Genomic DNA, 21,663 nt, shown 5'->3' with positions numbered 1-21,663 from the left:
ATTTTCGCTTTTTTAAAAATTTTATCATGAGATTAGACATTTATGTGAAACATGAAGTAATTTTAAAAGTCCCGGCCTCTGCACTTTATTGTTGAATCCGTGATCATTCTGTGAAAATTTCGCTTTCACCACATCGGCTTAAGACTCTGCCACAGGGATAAGCGCATTCTATTATGTTTCTTCCAATTTGATTCAGTATTCAGTATACAGCTCAGTATACAGTTCAAAATGAAGAATAAAACAAAGAAAAATTATAGACGTATGAAAAAAAAAGGGGGGGGGAGATAAAAAGTAAAAAAATATCAAACAACAGTTTATATATATTAAAAAAAATAGAATGACATTTTATTTAAAAAACCGAAAAAAAAATATATAATCTTTTCTTCAGCCCACACGATTATATCCGCAAAACAGAGTGCTTTCTGATATTGTATCAATACAGCCAAAGCAAAATATATTAATACAATAGTGTGAGGAGCACTCAGAAAATTTTTTTATAAAAATAACAATAAATAAAATAGATCACAAAAAGTAAAAATAACATGTAAAAACAGAAAATAAAATGAAATAAAAAGAAAAAAGATTAAAAGGGGGCTATAAAGCGAGTAGCAAAATCAGATCAACTTACATGGACGAAAAATTTTTCAAGAATGATTTAAAAATGTTTTCGCAGAAAGATTGCCAGATTACAAAATATGAAAACAAAAGATGAAAACTGGAATATATTTATATATATATATATATATATATATATTCCAGTTGTTTGAAATTCTAGAATGCACAATGCTGAAAATTGGAAAATAATCCGTTCGTATAATATCAATTTCAGCAAGAAGACACCTTAGTTAAGATGACCACTATAAATGACTCTTTTCTTAATTTCCTCTCTTGGAAAATTAATACATAACACAAATGAATCTTGATTAATACCATCGGACCAAACGAATTCACAATACTCTTGTTAGATCCAATGATTCTAAATTAATTTTAACAACAAGTACTACTAATATGATGGCAATTGTTGCTATTTTAATAGGTTTCAAATATGCAAACATAAATATTAAGATATCGACTATGGGTGTTCCCTCGAAAGGGATAAACAGGAAGAAAATTCTTGACTGTGGTAAATGCTTGCAATACGACCACGGGCAATAATTAAAATATTTTAATATAATAAGAAAAACAATTAATATAAAAACGTGAAGCCAACGAGTAGGTTAAGAAATAATAAATAATAAATATGAAAAAATTGGAATGATTTGAGCTTTAATAATTGTGTAAAAATATACCTTTTAGTTTTGTGGATGATTCTGCGGTGCTGATGAACTATGATTTAGTAACTACTTATTCACACTGTTTGAAGAGCTGGTATTCAGCTAGTCAATTGCAAGTGAAGGTCCTATACTCTCCTCCAATTTATTGGGGCTATATGAGTCTAAAAGGACGAAAGTTTTGTGCCATCCCGAGGGGTATACGATGGCACTGATGAAATGCGAAACAGTAGAGAAAGTGGGACGGAATCCATCACAGTCTAGCAAACGATAGATTCAAGCATGAATCTCCCAAGCGAAAGCTGCAACCCAAAGCTACAGAGTGGTGCTTGTGGACAAACCTCCCCCAGGCCACCAGGAGATCATCCCTAGGTGCGACGCACTGGGGTGACACCACACTGCGTCTAAAGTATACCAACCGAAATATCGCACAGTCGAAGTTTGCGCTTTATTGAAAACTCTTAAAAGCAAAATACAAACAATAAAAGACAGAAACAAATCGTAATACGCAGTAACAAAGCCTCATGAAGTTGAAGTACAAACATCATTAAGGTTGACAGTAAAGTTTTACATGTAAAACATCAGAATAAAACCGCATGTTTAAAATGACATAAAAAACATCTAAAATAAGATAAATTGACTAATGTCAAAATAGTTAAAAGCAGTAAAACAAACAATCAATGAAAGCAGTTAAGATTTTGTTATGAAATCAGAACAGTTGAAAATTACAAATAACTTTAAAATAGTTTTGAACCAAAACAAGAGTATTTAGAGTGGTCACATCGCTAACATGATCAGATGAAATCATAGAAAACATTGTGGTCAGGTATTTCATCATCTGGACTAAGCCTGAAAATCTGGCAATATGTTTTAGAAATTGACTTAATGAATAATTTTAGACTAATTCCCCTTAGTCTGCTGTTTACTGCATGTATAAAGATGGAGTCTGCATTTTATTCGCAAGAAAGTATTTCACCCGGATGTCATGAAATGCTGGGCAAAAACTTTTTACATGTGGCACATCCTCTCCAATATTTTAGTTTGGACACTGCAGCGTTTTTTTCTTAACATTCGATTTTGATAGTAGTTGCGAATGCCGTGGATTGCGAGGATCTGGTTTATAATGAAGTTTCCTTCTAATCTATTTAGGTTTACTTTTTGGATGAAAGTATATAAGAAGTGACATTTTGCTTGCTTGCCAGGCCCCCCTTTTCCCATCTTCTTTGCCAAGGAGCAATGGCAAAATATTTTAAATCATTTCTAATAAGTAGATCAGTGTTTTTGTATGTCGTTGTGATAGTCGGCATTTTTGTCGCTTCTTCGGCCCGAGCGTCTTCTCTTTCGTTTTCTACATAACTCACATGTGCTATAAACCAGTGCAATTTCATGCCCATTTTGTGAACCCTCTTGATATTCTTTACAATGCCGTCTGTAGAATTTGGGTGTGATAAGGCCTGTAGTGCCCAGCAAGAGTCCGAGTACAGGTTCAATTCCTCGTAATTTTTCTTTGCTGCCCAAATCAAAGCACAGAGGGTAGTTATCGCTTGATAGATTGTGTTATCATCAGCAAGTCTTTCCTTTTTTCAGAAAATACCTCTTCTCCATTCATAAATATCACAAAGTACATCAGGTTCTTAGCATCTTGGTTATCTAACGTGCTAGCGACTGTTTAGATGTCAAGCTTAGATTTCTTCCTAGCGTCTGTTATACCCTTAGGGAGTTCTAAGTTCCTTTCAATGTTTAGCTTGTCTGCAGGATGTGTTCATTCGTGTTTCGAAACATCCAGTTCCTAATCTCTTTCAAAGACCATAACTTATAAGGTTTCTAACTCTACCCACTGTGGACTCCGTTTTAGCCTTCAGGTGCAGGGAAATGGCACCTGCAAGTATCTGTAGAGCTTCTCTTGAAACGATTCTGTATGTTTTAGAATTGCAATCAGAGACAGTCTTTGTATTTAGTTTAGCTCAACTCATTGTTTAGTGGCACCGCTAAACCAAATCCGAAGCATCCCTATCAAGAAAGTAGAAGATTCTTCTAGCTATCAATACCAAGATATCATCCCCATGCAAAATAATTCTCGAAAGCTGATCATTTCCCAGAAAGCATCTAACATTACGACAACCTTGCTTCGGAATTTTCTCTCTATAGTCACGAAAATGTTTGCACTAAACATTTTATCAATAAGACAAAAATAATGCAATTTCAAATCTTTTATTCTAAAAGGATAAAAAATTATTTGTAAAGCTTTTTCAAGAAATATTGTTGCTTGGAAAAAAAAAGCGAATGGTTAACCTTGGTTTAGCATTTTTATCATAGTTTTCATGATAAGGTAAACAAAAATACTAAGCAAAAAGCTTTTTCCAAGCAGACAAAATAATCTCAGTACAAACCTTTTCGGAAAAATATTAATGAAAAATAAAAAAAAAGCTTATGCAAAAAAACCTCATTTAAAGAAGAGCCAATAAATGATCATAGTACCTACGGTTTTTTTAATTAACATATTACTTAATTCTTTTAATGAAAATAATACACAATGATCCTGCGAAACTACTCCTTTAAAACATTTTTAAGGTTTTCACGGAATTACTGAATGGAGTAAAAAAGTAAGGAATATATTTCTTCGATGAGCTTTTTAATACTGGATACAACTCAAGATGCGTGTTTATGAAAATAGACAAGGATAAAAAGTGTTTTTAAAAAAATGGACATAGCATTTGATCTCCATGAAAATTTGTCTTTTTCTAAAGAATAAACTTATGAATACAAATAAATTAGCAATATGATATCGTGCGTTTTCTTAAATCACCTAGTACATTTATTAATTTTTTTTTATAAACCTTGTAAATCAACAATTGTTTTTCATGGCTGTTATGGATCCAATGTTAATATTAGTATTAAAATTTTCATTGCAAGAATTTAGATTTTTATAATTCAAATAGATCCCCTAACAAATCAACTGTAATGTGCACAACCATTGAGTACGGGACTTAACCCCATAATGATTATGATTTTAGTGTTTAAATAAGTATGGAAAAGTGAGCATTTATTGTAGCGTCGATTTTCTTTAACAAGAATTATGAGATGTTTTCATTTTCCTAAACACGTATTTCGAGCTTTGTTTGAATAAAACAATCACCGTTGATTTTCTTGCTCGTTGGCGAAAATGCTGCATATTGCTTTGCACGATTTTTTCGCCCGCCAAATCAAAAGATTCAGTTTTAAGTTAGTTTTTCAACAGGCACAATTACTGGTATTTATTCTCATTCTGTTGCAGTTAAATAAACGGTTTTCAGTTTAAGATCACTGCCCTTATTGATTGTTTAGAAGCTTTAAATAGACTAAAAGGTGCCGTAAAAGCGAAAATAATAAATCTTATAAGATTGTTGAACTAAATGAACATTGAAAAGTGTTGAAATATAAAGAAGCTCGAAGTTTCAAATTTTGCCTATCGACAAGGACATTGAAGAAAAACTTCAGAATTCGTAGATAAGATTTAGAATTTTTCTTAATGACTTAATAAAGGCTTAAAACGGGAAAATAAAATGAATTTTAATAATATAAATAATAGTGGTATTGTTAATTTAAATAAAGTAACTATTCCACAGTTAAAGCTCTCCGATATACCTTTAATATAATTTGAAGTCAAATATGAGCTAAATAATTAAAACATGTAATTCGAATTTTTAATTGCTAGTAAAGAAATATTATGGAATATTTAAAAATTATAGTATTTAAGTACTGCTCTCTAATATCGAAAATTTTTGACTCCAAATTTTTGATTTTAATAAATTAACTAAGAATAAATAATTACAATAATTAATAATGATAATTAATTGTACTAATAATAATTATTAATTATAATAACTAATAATGATTATTATTTATAATAACTTATAATAATAACTAATAAAATAAGTCAATAATAATTAATAATAATAAAAGCAAGAGTTTGTGAATGATCCAGGAATTCAACTCTTGTCCTTTTACTTTCTCAGGCGTACAGGATAATCACGAGAACATTTGAACCTCTTAATCATCATCATCTATTTAATCATCATCATCAGATATTCTCGTTATCATCATCATCATCTATTAGCTGTGTGTCTGCGTGTGCGTCTCTCTTAATAACTCCAGAACCATTTGTGCAACTGTCCTGAAATTTAGACGCTTATTTCAAGAGACCATTTTTGTTACTCAGATAAAAGAAATGGACTCATTAAAATTGTCGAAAACTCTATATGAGAATAAATATGTATTGCAACCAGGCACATAAGTGGAAATTTTAAATTGGTCCATATTCAAAATTCATTGTGACGCGCATGAAAGTGAGTTCATAAAAGCATGTAAAATGCGTATAAATTTATTTTTAACTTCTGTTCTGTTCAGTGTGTGACTAGGCAACAAGTCTCTTATACACATTGGTTATTTTAATTTTATTAAATGATAATTTTCATGGACAGTGTTACATCTGCAGCTAAATTGCGTTCAAAGAGGAGGAAAAAACTACATTTCGTTTATTTTATTTTAGACACTGTTTCATTTAGGACTAAATGTTTAAAATTGGCTAACTTCCTAAATGTATAAGTTCTGTAATGTCCCGAGAAATAATATGATGCATAACGCATAATGATACTTAGATAACCAAATCTTTAAATTACGTGAAATGCAAAGTAAACACATTTTTGAAGTTTTCAGCAGCATGACTCAATGAGAACAGATTGATGAACTATAAAAACGTACCTCTGTAGTTTGGAAAAATTAAATTTTTTTTAATTTCTAATCGCAGACATGAAATATTACTCTAGAGAAAAACATTTAATTTGAAATTAAGTGCATAGTAATGTTTATAACAGAAAATACTGGTTTTTGCACAATACGTTAGATACAGTTACTATCAAATACGGTATTTAATGAAAATGTTAATCCTTTTTCCGTTAATTACTAGCTGAATATCTGTTTTACCGATGAATTGGAAAAAGTAAATAATCAATGAAACACTTTTGATCAACACAACGAAAGTATGAATAAACCTGAATGATAATGATCAAATACAAATCTTTACAAATATCAACAAATCTTTATAATTATCAATTGTATTTTATTTACTATAGTTTCTTCTTCCAACCGGTGGCTTTTCAAGATTAAGCAAAATATTCTTTTTGATGATCATTTTTTCAAATTAATGATAAATGGTATTCAGTATTACTTGGATAAATACTGTTGCTCGAGGTCAACTCCTGGTTATCAAAACTTACAAAAATCAAGAATATTGACCAGAAAATCAAAAATATGACCAAAAATATTTTTTTTAAAATTTATAACTACTACCAAATTCAATGAAATATATCTCTCACTAATAATAATATGGCATTATTTTACTTTTTTTTACTCGAATGAATACCTTTCTCTAATAATTCGGCTTTCAAATACATGAATTATTTTATTTCCATTTATACCTATTGTTAAATTTAAGAAAGCACAACTGGGGTCAAAAATAGCATGGTAATTTTTAAGTGTATCTAGAAAGAACAAAGGCTTTATAATCATTTACTATTCTTCCAAAAATTATTTTTATTCCAAATACCGACACACAATGACGTGATCCCGCGATCGTTAAGGCACGGTTCCCAGTAGATCACCGAAGTTAAGCATCACTGACAATGGTCAGTGTGCGAGTGGGTAACCTTTTTGATCAGTCTGCAGAGGGAGCGAGGATGTGCGGTATCTGTCCTCTTTAAACTGTTCTACCCTAAAATGCTGGCCTTCGCGATCCCTTCAGCAGAGGAGCGAAGTTGTAAAGGCATGTCTTCGATCCTCAGGGATTTTTCCCAGACCTCCACCAATTCATATCTTAAACGACGTATTAAAGATTCTCTTCTAACAAAATGGCAATTTCAATGGAATAATTCAGACAGAAGCAGACGTCTATTCAAAATTATTAACAATGTTTCTTTTTTCAAAACAATTCCTCCAGAGCAAGTCATCTTGTTCTTGACGGGTCATGGACCATTCCCAACATTCTTTAATTTCCTGCATATAACAGATACTGATCTTTGCACCTGCGGCCAACAAGGTGCGCCTAAACATTATCTCACTAGTTGTTCCTACACTGTCTCCTGGCATAGTCGTCAACCTAGCCCAACAAATTTAGAAATTTGGTAGAAAACTTTTATTACAAACAATACTTTAAACAAAAGATTAATAACAGTAATGAACTTCTTAGAGGATAATGACTATCTATTAAAATTTTAATAACTTCCCACTTCACATGTATAATATTTTTTTTGTCTTATTTCTTCTTAATTTCCACACTTTCAGTAAAATCTGTTTTTTTTTCTTTTGTAAGTTTTTAATTTTTTTTTTTAAATATCATGTTATTTAGGCTGGAGTGGATCTGGACCAGTGGCCAAGTCCTGGGCAATATGGTTAAGGGTTTTCATAACCTAGGTACTTGCTCAGGGCTTGGAGGAAAGAAAAGAAAAAAAGACCTCCACCAATTATCTATAGTACAGCACTACTGGAACTTAAATAAAGTACTACTACTACTTATTTTAAAAATCATTAATTTTAAATTATTTAGTTTTACACTGCACGTTTTAAAATCTTAACTGTAAATAAAATATGAATGTGGTTTCTGAATTTTTTCGACATTTTCAACTAATTCAGTGACGTAGTCTCCTTTTGTCATTCACGTTGTCTATTGAGCTTATATGACGCGGAGAATATTTAAGGAATATACAGTAAGCTGTTTTTCTGATAGTATAAAGCTGAAAAATAGCAAAACTCATAGATTTTAACTTTTGAATATTCGATAAATCAGAATCTCCAACGTTTAAATTTATAACAATAGCTTGTTCTTAACCAACTAGAATTTTTTCAGACTTCTCTCTCTCTCGAACTGCCTAAATGAAAGTTTGAGCAATTTTCAGAAACAGGAATAAAAATTGCCTAGTTCCCATCTGTCGAAATGCCAATCCACTAACGCGAACAGTTCTGGACATTTATTTAAGTGTTATGCGAAATCTATAATTTACTCTCTTCTCATTCTTAATATTTAGTTATACTGCGGAATATAGTTTTACTGTAGAATATGGAACATAGTTATATGAAATAGCGGAATATATTTCGTTATACAGTTAAAAATTTGATTTAGCTTACTTATATTCAAACTTGATAAATAAACTAGTTTACCTTGGTTCCTGTCTGGTGTCTCTTAAATACTTTTGAAGCTATGTTTTAGAGACAGTGCAGAGGTGGGCTTTGAAAGACTGGATAAATGTAGTAGCATGTAACCAGATGGGTATGCTCGAGCCTGGCTTTCTGATGTAACTTTTCGTTATTTGATGAAGCTTTTCTGAAGTTCATCCAACAAAATAAATTTTAACTATACTCGGTATCATTTGGCATAATGCTATTATTTGAGGCCAAATCCTCATAGTCTACACTTGCCATAACAAACAACTTTCTCCTGTACTTATAGATACCGATACATACAATACCTATTTACTCATTATTTACCCTTTCGGTAAATAATGAGTAAATCAGTATTGATGAACAGTATGAAATTAAGCATTAAACTGAAAGACATATACCGACACAATTGAAATCGACACATTAATTAATAAATATTAAATAGTTACCATTTTTTACTCATTATTATTTGCTGTCCTATCTGTGAGCATTACTTTACTAGATTAAAGAAAACAAGTTTTTAAATTTTAATATATTTAAAATGAACATGAATTGTTTTCCGAATCATCTGTCATGGTGCACTTACTCGGGGCCAATTCATAATATTCAAAATTTATCAGGATCATGCAATTTTCTCCAGTACTTGTCCCTTTTATGCCGGAGAAAGGGGTGTGCAAAAAACTTATTACCCCAGTACCTATTATCTCCTAAATAATAAAGACTAACACCCCACAGAAACATTTTTTATTAAAAATTTGTAATTAAAAGAATTGTGAATGATTATTGAATTGCGAAGGAAAGTTAATGCTTTTGAACACACTATGCCAACAATCTATCGATAAGTTTGTAACTTACCTCATTTACGTTGGTTATTATTTGCAATAACAGCAGAAGGGTTCGTGAACCTAGCTTAAATATTCATGAAAAGATGGACATTTTTATATAAAACAACTATTTATTTATTTACTTTTTCTTACTCTAACTGCTGAAATAGTCAATAAAACTAAAACAGTTTTTAGAGTTATTTTTAATTAATAATAAAAAATATCATTTTAAAATTAGAAAAAAAGACTCGTCAAGAATTGCGCAACATATAAGTAATCCTTTCCTTTTGCGCATGCGCGGAAATTACTTACAAAACTTATTTCATAATTTTGTTTGGAATCGTAATTGGTAACTTAAGAAAAAAGTTCGATTTGAATGTCTTGAAAATGTAAAAAGATTCCAGCAAATTTCTAGGTAGCTTTTATAAATAATTTTAGTAAAAGCTCTAAATAATAAGGGTATTTCCACAAATCCATTTTGGAATGTAATACAAAATTTAATAACGAATGCTACTCTAAAATAATAGTCCTTACAGCAAGACATGGTGGTAATCATAAATAAAACATTTGAAATGAAGCATAATTTAATATAGTGTGATCATATATAATGCTGATGTCATTTTTAACAAATATTGTTGTGCAAAACTAAATTTGTGGAAAACCCCTTACCACTCAAAGATTTCTCTCCAAATTAACAAAAAACAATGCTTAGATAATTGCTGGAAACTTTTTAAATTTTCAAGAATTTAAATCAGACTTCTCTTAGAAGATGCCAATTACGATTCAAAACCAATTATTGAAGAGAAAAAATTAAATATCTTTCGCCAAGGGCAGTATAAAAAGATGACTATAAATACAAAGAGCAATTTGCAATGATTTTTTTTAAACGATATATTTATTATTAATTAAAAATTACTCTAAAACTTTAATTACTTTTATTGAATATTTCAAAAACTATAGTAAGAATACCTAAGTAAAAAAAATATTGTTCTTGTAAAACTGTCCATATCTTTAAGAATATTTAAGCTAAGTTTACAAAATTTTGTGCAGTTATTGCACAGAACAACTAGCGTGATTAACATAAGATACAATCTTATTGCAATATTATTTGGCATAGAGCATTTAAAAACATTTTTTTTCGTTCGAAATTTAATGCCGGTCCCTTAAATAATTAAAAACGTTAAATTTCCTTGATATGTATGAGAAATCGCATCACTAAACACTTCTAAATTTTTAAAATAATTGCATTTCTTGAGAAATATGAAAAAATGATGAGTTAGTATAGGAGTGCTTGCATTATTTTGTCAAACCCCTGTATTTGACTAATTTGGCAATTAGTGCGTAGCTGTAATGGTTTTATTATTTTACTGACGAATGTTGTGATTGCACCATATGCGTTTCCCTTCTTCGATCGGAACAGAAAAGTATCCAATATCATTTTGGAAAACATTAAGAATGTTAACTATTTTTAAAGCGTAAAATTATTATATATTAACAAGATGTACTATATATTCTTGAAAAACAGTTATTTCAAAAATCAGTTACGAAGATAACAATTCATGCGCATTTTGCATTTTTACAAACCTGCTCCGATTTTTTAAATTTTGCTGGCTTGTCAAATTTTGTTTTCTTATTCGAGTTTGAAATTGGACATTTAATTTTTCCTTTTTTATTTGCACTTGATTGCAGGATTTAATTTATACTTCATCTTCTCAACTATTACTTTTGAGAACAATGTTAAACAGACAGATTGTAAAACAATTTTCAAGTTAGTTTCATCTTTAGTTTCCAGTTTATCTGTCTCTAAATGACAAATATTTACATTTTTTATAACATGAATAAGAGAATGTTACCTGCAAGACCATTGTATATTGTATTGTTATGAAACTTTTCTCTTTGACATGGTGTTAAGAGCAAGCAAAACTTGTAAATGAGGAAATTAACAAAAAAATGTCACACTTCTTGTAAAAATAGCCACCCACTCGTTAACTACAAATATATTGTTTAAAGTATTATAAATCACAAGAATCAGAAAGAAAAGCAATTAATAGCAAGACTATATTCAATACTATTGTTGGTAACGTATTTAAAACCCTTTTGATGTTAAATTTCTACTCTTTCATTAGGAAGTCGCGTTCTCACTCTTTCATTGTCACACAAAAATATATAACAGCCCCTAAAAGTCATCAGCTTATCATAAATTTTTTTTTCGATATTTAAAATGCCAACAAGAGAGAAAAACACTCAGTATGAAAGCGAGCAATTGTTGTATTACTTTCTAAGTATTCTGAAATGAACATCCTGTTATCAGCCAACTGCAAATTTATGTCCAAAGATGTTGTATCTAAACACTACAGACCCCCTTTTCCATCCAAGCATAATTATTTATCTTTGAATTCAATCATCATTATTTATCTTAGACTTATAGTACACTGTTAGAAATTTCTCTGGAAAATGGTTAAATAACAATTTATTGAATGGTTATTTTACCATATTTAATCAAAACAGTCAAATAACCATAAATAAAATGGTAATTAAGCGATTAAGTTTGAGAAAAACTGTTTATTAACTGCTTTCACCTAATACGGTTAAACAACCAGAATTTTATCGCACCAACTAGAACCACCAAATGAAGCTGCTTAGTTCTATGCAACTGCGTACATATCATGGCCAAGCAGGCTTATCTGTCAATCTCATGCCCGACAGAACTGGCGTTCGAGTCCTAGTCTTGACACCACAATATTTTCTCCATTCCCGGCAACATATGAAAAATTTCCAATGTCCGGCACTCTCCAATGCCCATTATCTTACGAAAAGCCGAGCTTCAATGTCCGGTTGAAAAATATTTTTTTTTTAGTTTTTTGAAAAATGCTAGTTGTAAATGGTTAAAAAACTGTATAGTTCTGTATTCATGGTTTTATAACCATACTTTATGTTAATGATTTCAAAACCATAAAGGACAGAAATGTTATTTACCGTAAACTTTAGGGTTATTAGGATGGACAGACAGCTGCCAGTTATTTTACCATAATTTTAGAATGGAAATTTTAACAGTGTATCAATTAAAAGGAGTCAATGCAACATAACTCAATGAATCACTTGAAATTTTAAAATAGATCATTTGAAACGCCAATATTTCAAAATTGGAACATGTGTTTTGAAACTGATATTTTAACATTAGAATTTTAACTGAAAATTTATAATTTGATGACGAACAGAGAATTGTATAATTCATCTAAAATCTTGTATGTATCGTTGTCGTATTATAAAAATCGGATTTTTGGTAAATTACATTACAAGCAGAATAAAAATTACAAACTGAAAAAAAAATATTAAACTTCAATTGCTCATTAAATTCAAACTTAAAGTCCATTTTTGTTTCGGAATTTTTGCATTTAGACGATTAATATGCATGTCTTATGAAAAATGGTTAAATGAAATTAAAGAAAAATTTTCTTTATCGAATAACTTGCATATACTAACCGCAATACAAGGTTGAACTATTACTGTATTGATAGAATCGTAAAATATTTGTCGGGAAATTTTAAGTTCAGTCACAACAAAAATCTGTAACATAACAAATATTCAATAGTCATAAGTAACAATTTTGCCAAAGCTGGAGATATATTACTCGTATTTATAGATTACTTTCAAATTTCTGAGAAGGTAACTGATTCAAAGTTTAGTTCTTTTTGTTTTGTTTTTCTTCCTATCTTTACATTTTGTCGATCCATTTTCGACTAGGAAATATTAATTCGTCTAACTAGTATGCTCAAAGTTGCAAAACATTCCATTTTAATGGACATCGAACTTAAAACTGTATTAGCTTTGCCTGAAATTAGCTATTCTTTGAAAAACAGTATTTTAAAGGTTTCAAACAATAAAAGTTCAATTTAATATTTTGTATCTCTTTCCATAATGTCGTAAAGTGACTATATGGCTCTGTCGTTATAAATTATATCATTAATGATAGTTCTATGATACAGTTTCAACCAACAGCAAACATTTAAATTGCTTTCTATCTAGTATTGAATTAAAGTTACAACGTTATGGATCAAAAGTTAGTGTTTGCAATCCTATTAAATCAAAATTTGATAGAAAAATGTACAACTGATCAAACTAGAAGATGTAAAAGAAAACTAATAATTCTGTAATATCGGCTATATTCCTGAATTTTACAAACAAGTAGTTAATAGTGAAGTGTATTAATAACTAGTATGACGTTTTAAATGCTCAGTTTTCGCCTAATATATAAAGAAAGCTATCGCAGTGAGACGTCCAGATCTGCACTCGAAACATCAACACACAGAGGAAGGAAGCCCACAAAAGCACAAGAATGAAGTGCGTTGCATTATTTATTGTTCTTGCTGTTGTGATGGCAGGTAAATATTAACTATTTACAATTAAAAAAATAAAATAGAGAGTTTGTATGTGCATACGGCTGAGTGTCTTCAACTTGTTGACTCCAACATAAATTGAACTATCGATCTGTAACTTGGATAGCTGCAAGGAGAATTCTTGAGTGCGAGTTCGAAACACATAATTATCTAACAGAGTTATCATTAACCATTGTTTTAATTAAACTATGGACAGTTTTTTTTTAAATATTTTAAAGATAACATCATTGATGATAACTTTAATGCCGATGTAAATTTCAGTTTTCTTATTTGCTTTTATACTCGGACTTTCACTTTTTCTCTTCTTCTTTGTGCTTGACCCAGGGATTTGATTTTCAATTTCATTAGCACAAATATAAGTTTTGAAAACATTATTCTACATGCATAGAATTCAAGAACAGATTCTGAGTTATTTTTATCTATGTTTTACACTAAAATTAAACTTGCTGGTTCATCAGGGTCTAACTGACAAATATCTACATCTTCCTAATCTGGAATAAAAAAAATTCTAACAAGAACATTGTTTGTTGCATGGTTATGCAGCTTTTAGACATGATGTTAATTTGCAAATGAAACAAGCAAGGGTATAAATTTTTTAATTGCTCAATAACAGCAAATTTATCATGGAAATAGAATGAGTGATAATGAGAAATAAGAAATTATCAGTGACAAAAATCAATTCAGTATCAATGTTGAGAGTATATTGGGAAACTTCTTTGAAGCAAAATTCCAACTCTGTCATAGTCAAATGATACAAAAAAAATTTAAAACTATAAAACTTACAGAAAACCATTACCTTATTAGAAGGATAATATATATATATATATACACCGAAGAGCCATTACATTATGATCACCCTCCATTTATAACAATGGACTCGTCCATGTTTCCTTGGTTTCTCGTTTAGGAACATTGTTTTCAAGGGGCACATTAGGATCCATAATCCTCATAGAACAATCCCTGACGTCTGTAAGCTACTTGAACATAGTTGCATACCAGGTTCACCCATTCATGGTAACAGTTTTTCCTACGGGGGATGGTGTTTACCAACAGGATAATGCACCATGTCATAAGGGTCGAATCGTCATGGATTGGTTCGAGGAACATTCCAGTGACTTTCAAGTCATGTCTTGGCCCCCAAATTCACCTGACCTTAATCCAATAGAGCATTTGTGAACTTACTTAGAAAACCAAATTTGTGCTGCCACGCTACCCCATCGGAATGTGAGGGAATTGCAGGATCAGTTGGTGAGCGCTTGGTACCAGATACCTCAGACTACCTATCAGCACCTTGTGGAATCAATGCCACGGCGGGTGCTAGCAGTTTTGAGGGCAAAAGGTGGTCCTAAATGTTATTAGCAGGGTGGTCATACTGAAATGTCTCTTCGGTGTATGTATATATATATACTTTCACATGAAGAAAACTAAGAAAGAAATATTTTTAAAGAGAAAGAGAAAAATAATTAATGAATATTTTGTTTTTAAATATTGAATCAAATTTTAAAAGTTAAAAAAAATATTAAACAACTAAAATTCAAAATGAGTAAAACAATATAATCTCGCAGGCAGCTCTCGCGAATATATCTGCAAAAAAAGGTTCTTTCTAATAATGTATTAATAAAGTCAAATCAAAATGTATCAATACAACAAGTATATCAATACAATATATCAGTACTATATATAAATAAAATATATCAATTCAAGATGTCAATATTAAAATATATCAATCTTATATTTTGACTTCACAATTTTGAAAAAAAAATTCATTTTGATGAACAGAGGGTTACATTATTGTTTTAAAGCTTCTTAGTATTGTAGCCTTACTATGTGAAAATTAGATTTTCGTTAAATTATATTACACGTGAAAAATTTACAAATTATATCCCCTTTCTAAAATTTCTAAAATATCAAATAATTATGAAAAAGAAACCAAAATTGCTCGAATTACTTCATAACTTAAATTTTAAATGTGAGTAAAGTAATATTATTTGGATTTGAACTGCTAATTAGATTATTTTTTATGAACTTATAAAAACATTATTTTTTATGATTTTGAAGTGAATTGAAATTCTTAAAAAATGGACACATTTGGAACAAGTATAAAATAAAAACAAAAGTAATACCCAGGAATTATGATGGGTAGAACATCTACTTGATATAGTGATAGGATTACGTGATATCATCACGTGATAGGACTCAATCTTAATGGTTTAAAGAGATGACCTTAAACATGCCTATTAATTAATGCAGATGATATTTTAAGTTAAGAAATCAGGTATAAAATCGTACTTTGTCTGAATAAATATTACTTTATTTCAACGGACTCGGATTTCTGACTCCTAAACCAGGGAATATGGCAAATATGGTCCCCATAGTTTGGTCAGGAGAGTCTAAAATGTGCACCTCTTAATGTTTATTTGCTATATCTCGAGAATTTTTTACACAATGTAAAAAAAAATACACACAATTATAAAATTCCTCTATCCAAAGGTATATCCCGGCAAAAAATAATGCTTATTAATTATTTATTCTCTTTCATTATTTTATTTAATATTAGTCAAAAAAAATTTAAGTTGTAAGATACATAATTTTTATAACGTTTGAAGGAATGCACTTTACATGAAAAAATACAAAGTTTGAAGGAAATCGATTAAATATATAGTTCTTGAGAAATTAAATTTTAAAAAAGTCGTATATTTAAAATTCGAATTTTCAAAGACTATTCAAACAATTTCAATCAAATTTGAATTCCTTGCAGCATTTTAAGAAGTTTTTCACTGAGAACTTTGCGCATATGGAAGTAAAATATTTTTTAAAATGAAACTAAGTCTTTTTTCTTGAAAAGATAATCAGATATGGTAGATTTTTTCAGTTATGATAGATTTTTATTTTGCAATATGCTATTTATTATTATTATTATTATTTAAAATATTTGTACAAATATTTAGTACAAATATTTATTATTTAAAATTACCGAAATTTGGATTAAATTTTTCATGATTGATTTAGATTGCGGATATTTTTTTTAAAGTTAAATTCATGAATTCAAATTTTGAACATTTTAAGTCTAGCTAGAGTAACTAAAATACAACTACCAGAGCTTTGCTCTAGAGAACTTTGTAAGTTGCCGTCATTTGTCACTTATACATTCAAAATTAATCGCGATATTATCGTTCCTAGGAATTTATCGTCAAATTAAAACTATTGCTGCTTTAAAATTAGCTAGAATTGTACAATTTTAGTAGAAACTCTCCGTTGGATGATGTTACATGCTTCAATGAGTTTTGTATCATCAAAATCAGAATTTATCGGCATATTATCGAGAATTAATATCTATAGTCATTTAAAACTTAGATATTAATGAAAAACAGAGTAAGGTATTTTTTGTCGGCTCCAATGTTTTTAAAAATCGATAAGAAAATCTTCATTATTTTCATTCCGCCAATTTAGGTCTTCAGTTAATTAATTGCAAATTTATTTAAAGTGATGTTAACATTTGAATAATTTTTTTTTAGTTATTGTTTCATTTTAAATCAGATTTTACATCATGATTATAAAATGCTGAGATTTTTTATGAATTTAATGACACTGTTGTATAAAACCGAGAGCTTTTCAATTGTAGATGACAAGATAGGTACAGCTCACACTACTCGAATTCGAAATTCTTAGAGGGTAAGATAAATGAACTTAACTGTAAACACTGAGTACTTTAAGTAGGGGAACTTAAAAAATTTTAATTCGCAATCTATTATCTTTAATCTGAACACCTAAATTATTATATGATGAATTCCAAATCCATTTCTTTCATCCTATGATTTTTAAAACCTATGTATGTTTCTTAATGTATAATATATATTAATATATATTAAAATGGTAGAATAATACATATTAGCATATATTAGTTGGGTATTAATGCATATTAGTTCCTATAAAGGAATATTTCAGTGGGAATAAAAGAATTATCCATTCATTTCGATTAGATTAGATAAAATCTGTTTTCAGCATAGTTTCAAAAATTAATTAAATTTCTCTCTTAGATAATGAGTTTGTTTGCATTAAATAATTTTGTGGAGCTAAAGAACTTTTTTTAATCATTCAAATAAACATTTGAGCAACTTTATTAGTTGAGCTTCTAATGAAAACCTTTAAGACCTGGTTTAATCCAACTCTCCAATATGCTGCATTATTGCTTGCACTGACTTTCATGGCAACTTGAGTAGTCTTCCTTGAAGCATAAAAATCAAAATTATAACATCAAGAATTTATCACATTTCTTCTGAATTGTATATAACTTAAGCCTATTTAAGCTTGTAATTCATTAGACTGATTCAATAGAAAATCCTAGAAAAAAAATTTATTTTAATTCATTAAATGCGTAACTATCATTGTTTAATGCTTGATTGGATGCTAAATTATTAATTTAAATTTTAAAAAGCATAATTTATTTTATAGTAAGTATAAAGTATAGTAAAAGTTCTATTTGAAAAAGCGTTTAATAAAATTAATCATATGACTCCCAAAACTTATGATTGTTAAATAAAAGCTCACATTAACTTTTTTTATACATTTATAAACTTACTTCTTAAATTTATTATTATATTTATTTTATTCCTTGATTAGTGAATCTAATTTAATTGGTTTTTATAGTTAATGCTGCACCAGATCGTAAGTATAAATTACCATTATTATAAATTTTATATTTCTTGATCTTCTTCTGCTCAAATAGCAAATATTTTATCAATGTATTCACATATTATTTAGCTGGGGGTAAGTTAATTTACCTAATGAGTCTTAAAACTAATTTAATTATTATTAATAAACGTTATTTAAAATATACTTTCATTACTTAAATCATAATTTTTCGGTAAAATATTGATTTTAAATCAATTTTAAGCTGATTTTAAGTTGACTTCAGCGAATTTGAGTTGACTTAAATATTTTCTAACAATTAGATGAATTCTTTTAGTACTTAAAAAAATGTAACACCATTAATTATTTAACGGTGAGCCCTATTTTTGTCTGATCCAGAAAACGAGAAAAGATATAACTTGGTATTTATTTATCTCCATATGTAAATTCAGAAAATTTGAAACCTAATGTGCTCACACTTTACAAATATATAGGTACACATATTTTCAGTGATTTGATTAAATTTGTTATTTTTATTTCAAAGAAATACAATTCTGATTTATAATTGCAAAGAAAAATAATCAATAGATTTTTTTTTATTTAAGTAAAAAAAATTAGAATTTGAAAGTACTAATTTCAAAATTTTTAATAAAATAATAAAATTAATAATAATAATAATAATAATTTCAAAAACTAAATATTATTTAGATCAATTTTTAACTAACAATTAATTATAAATCATTGTATAGAACTACTTTGCTTCATTATTTTGATATCAACCATTATTTAGAGTCATTTTTAGAATTGCAAGCAAATGCTTGTTTCAAGTTTACATTTTTCTATTTATTTATCACATTGGATTTTTAAATATTTGTCGTATATTTTGAATAGTAAAACAGGATGAGAAAAATTTCGTGTAATACATGCATTAAAAGTCAAAAATTTATAGCCTAAAAAACTCAAAAATATTTATAATATTTCTGAAACGATGCAAGGACGAGCAAGATGTATATGTTGAAATTAACTTAATCAGTCTTTCCGTCTAGACGCAACATTCCAATCCAGCGGTTTTATATATATATATTATATAGCACAATAAATAAATACAAAAGAGAAAAAAAACGGAGAAAATTAAGAGAAACAATAAGTTTTATTTACTGTGCATAAGCTGCAAGTAAGTTCGAAATGTAGAGGAAACATGTAAAAAATTACTGAAAAATTATAAAATCTGAAGAAAAATATCATCTTTTCATCAGCTCACACGATTAAATCCTCAAAAAGAAGTGCTTTCCAATGTTGTATCAATATAGCCAAAGCAAAGTATATATGAATACAATAGTGTGAGAAGCACTCAAAAAAGATATTTTTGAAACAAAATAGAATAGAACACATTAAGTAAAAATATCACGCAAAAACAGAAAATAAAATTTAAAGAAAAAACAGAACAAAACATAAAGCGAAATCCATAGAGCGAGTAGCGAATTCAAATGAAGTTACATGAGCGTGATATTTTTCAAGAATTATTTAAAATATTTTCATTACAAGATTACCAGATAACAAAATAAAGCACAAATTGAGGTAAAAGCGAAAATAGAGGAGTTTTGTTTTAAAGTGCGCTCTTACTGCAGTACTGAAGCACGTTTGATTTGTTAGTCACCAATGATGGGGCCGAAAATGGATGTGCGCAAGGTAATATTATGTTAGACAATTTAAAGAAGTTTACAGTTAATAATTTTAGAAAATTTATTTTATTTAAGAAAAAAAAGAAGTGGAAAAAGAGAGAGCGAGAGATAGAGAGAGAGAGAAAGAAACATGAGTTGCCTGCTTTTGCACATAATTTTAGTAAAAATTATTAATTATCTCTTTTTTTTCTTCTTTTTTTTCTTAAATAAAAGTTAATTTTCTAAAATTACTAATTTCACACTTTTTTTAAATTATCGAGTATAATATTACCTTGCGCATATTCATTTTCGGGTCCATCCTTGGTAACTAACAAATAAAACATGCTTCAGTACTGCAGTACGAACTCAATTAAATAAAAAAGCCTCTATTTACGCTTTTACCTCAATTTGCCATTCTGTTTTCATATTTTGTAATCTGGCAATCTTGTTACGAAAGTATTTTAAATCATTCTTGAAAAATTTTTTAAGTGATGTTTTGACTTAATGTGTTCTGTTCTATTTTATTTCAAAAACATTTTTTTTCTTTTTTGATTGCTCCTCACACTATTGTATTGATACATTCTGCTTTAGCTATATTGAAACAATAATAGAAATCACTCCTTTTTGTGGACATAATCGTGTGAGCAGATGAATAGAGGATCTCTTTTTATCCAGACTTTTATTAACATTTTTTCTTTTTCTTTTTTTTATTGTTCCGTAATTTTTTCCATGCTTTCTCTCTCTCTCTCTCTGTGTATATATATATATATATATAGATATATATATATGTAGTATCTAAAATACTACGAGCACTACATCAAAGCCGACAGGATTCTCTCAGCCCGGAACCCAATGGAATGGCAAGCGAATTTAAAGATTATTGCAAAGAATTTATGCTTTGAATGAATGAACTGGAATTAAGAGATGCAACATTAAAAGTTTGATGAACTCCCGTTATCGGCCCCTTCTCTGCTTGGGACGAAAGTCGGAGGTTCCTTTTGCCCCCCTGAAGCCCGATGGAGATCCGATGATGAAATTCGCCGCCCCTATAGAGATCTGAGGGTGAACTTCGCCGAAGGAGGGGTGACCTTACTTCCTCCCTGTATGCTCGCTAAGTGATCTTCGCCGCCCCTGTTCTTAATGCGCCCTAGGAAAAAGACTGACTCTCGCAGGAGAAAAATGTTGAAGAGTGAAGGAGGAAAGGGACTGACTATTGTGCTTTTTTTTTTATACTGTGCACTCGCGTTGTTGAACAGATGAAGATCGGTAAGTTTTGAAAATAATTTTGTTGAACTAAAAATAATAGTTTTATTACAATACTGAAGATAGTTATAAATAGAAATTATATTTTATTATGGAGTGTGTAGCAATTTTAAAAAGTATATAGAGTGTATTGGTATTTAAAAAATGTAATACTTTGATTTTTATTTTCAATTGATTTTGAATTTCATTTCTCTTATTGCAAAAATAAGCATCTTATTTTAAGTTATTGATAATTAATGTTGTGAAAAATTGCATATTTATGGAAATTAGTTAAATCGGAACTGGTAATTTTAGCGAATGAATTAGAATTAGATGTAAATGAAAATAACACAGTTCCAGAGAAAAGAAATAAAATTGTAACGCAAGATAATTATGACGAATCTATAACTAAAGAAATAGTTAATAGAATTTTAGAAGAAAAACGGGA

This window comes from Parasteatoda tepidariorum, chromosome 7 (assembly GCF_043381705.1).
Source record: "Parasteatoda tepidariorum isolate YZ-2023 chromosome 7, CAS_Ptep_4.0, whole genome shotgun sequence".
Classification (NCBI taxonomy): Eukaryota; Metazoa; Arthropoda; class Arachnida; order Araneae; family Theridiidae; genus Parasteatoda; species Parasteatoda tepidariorum.
Note: the sequence above shows the minus strand (reverse complement) of the source record.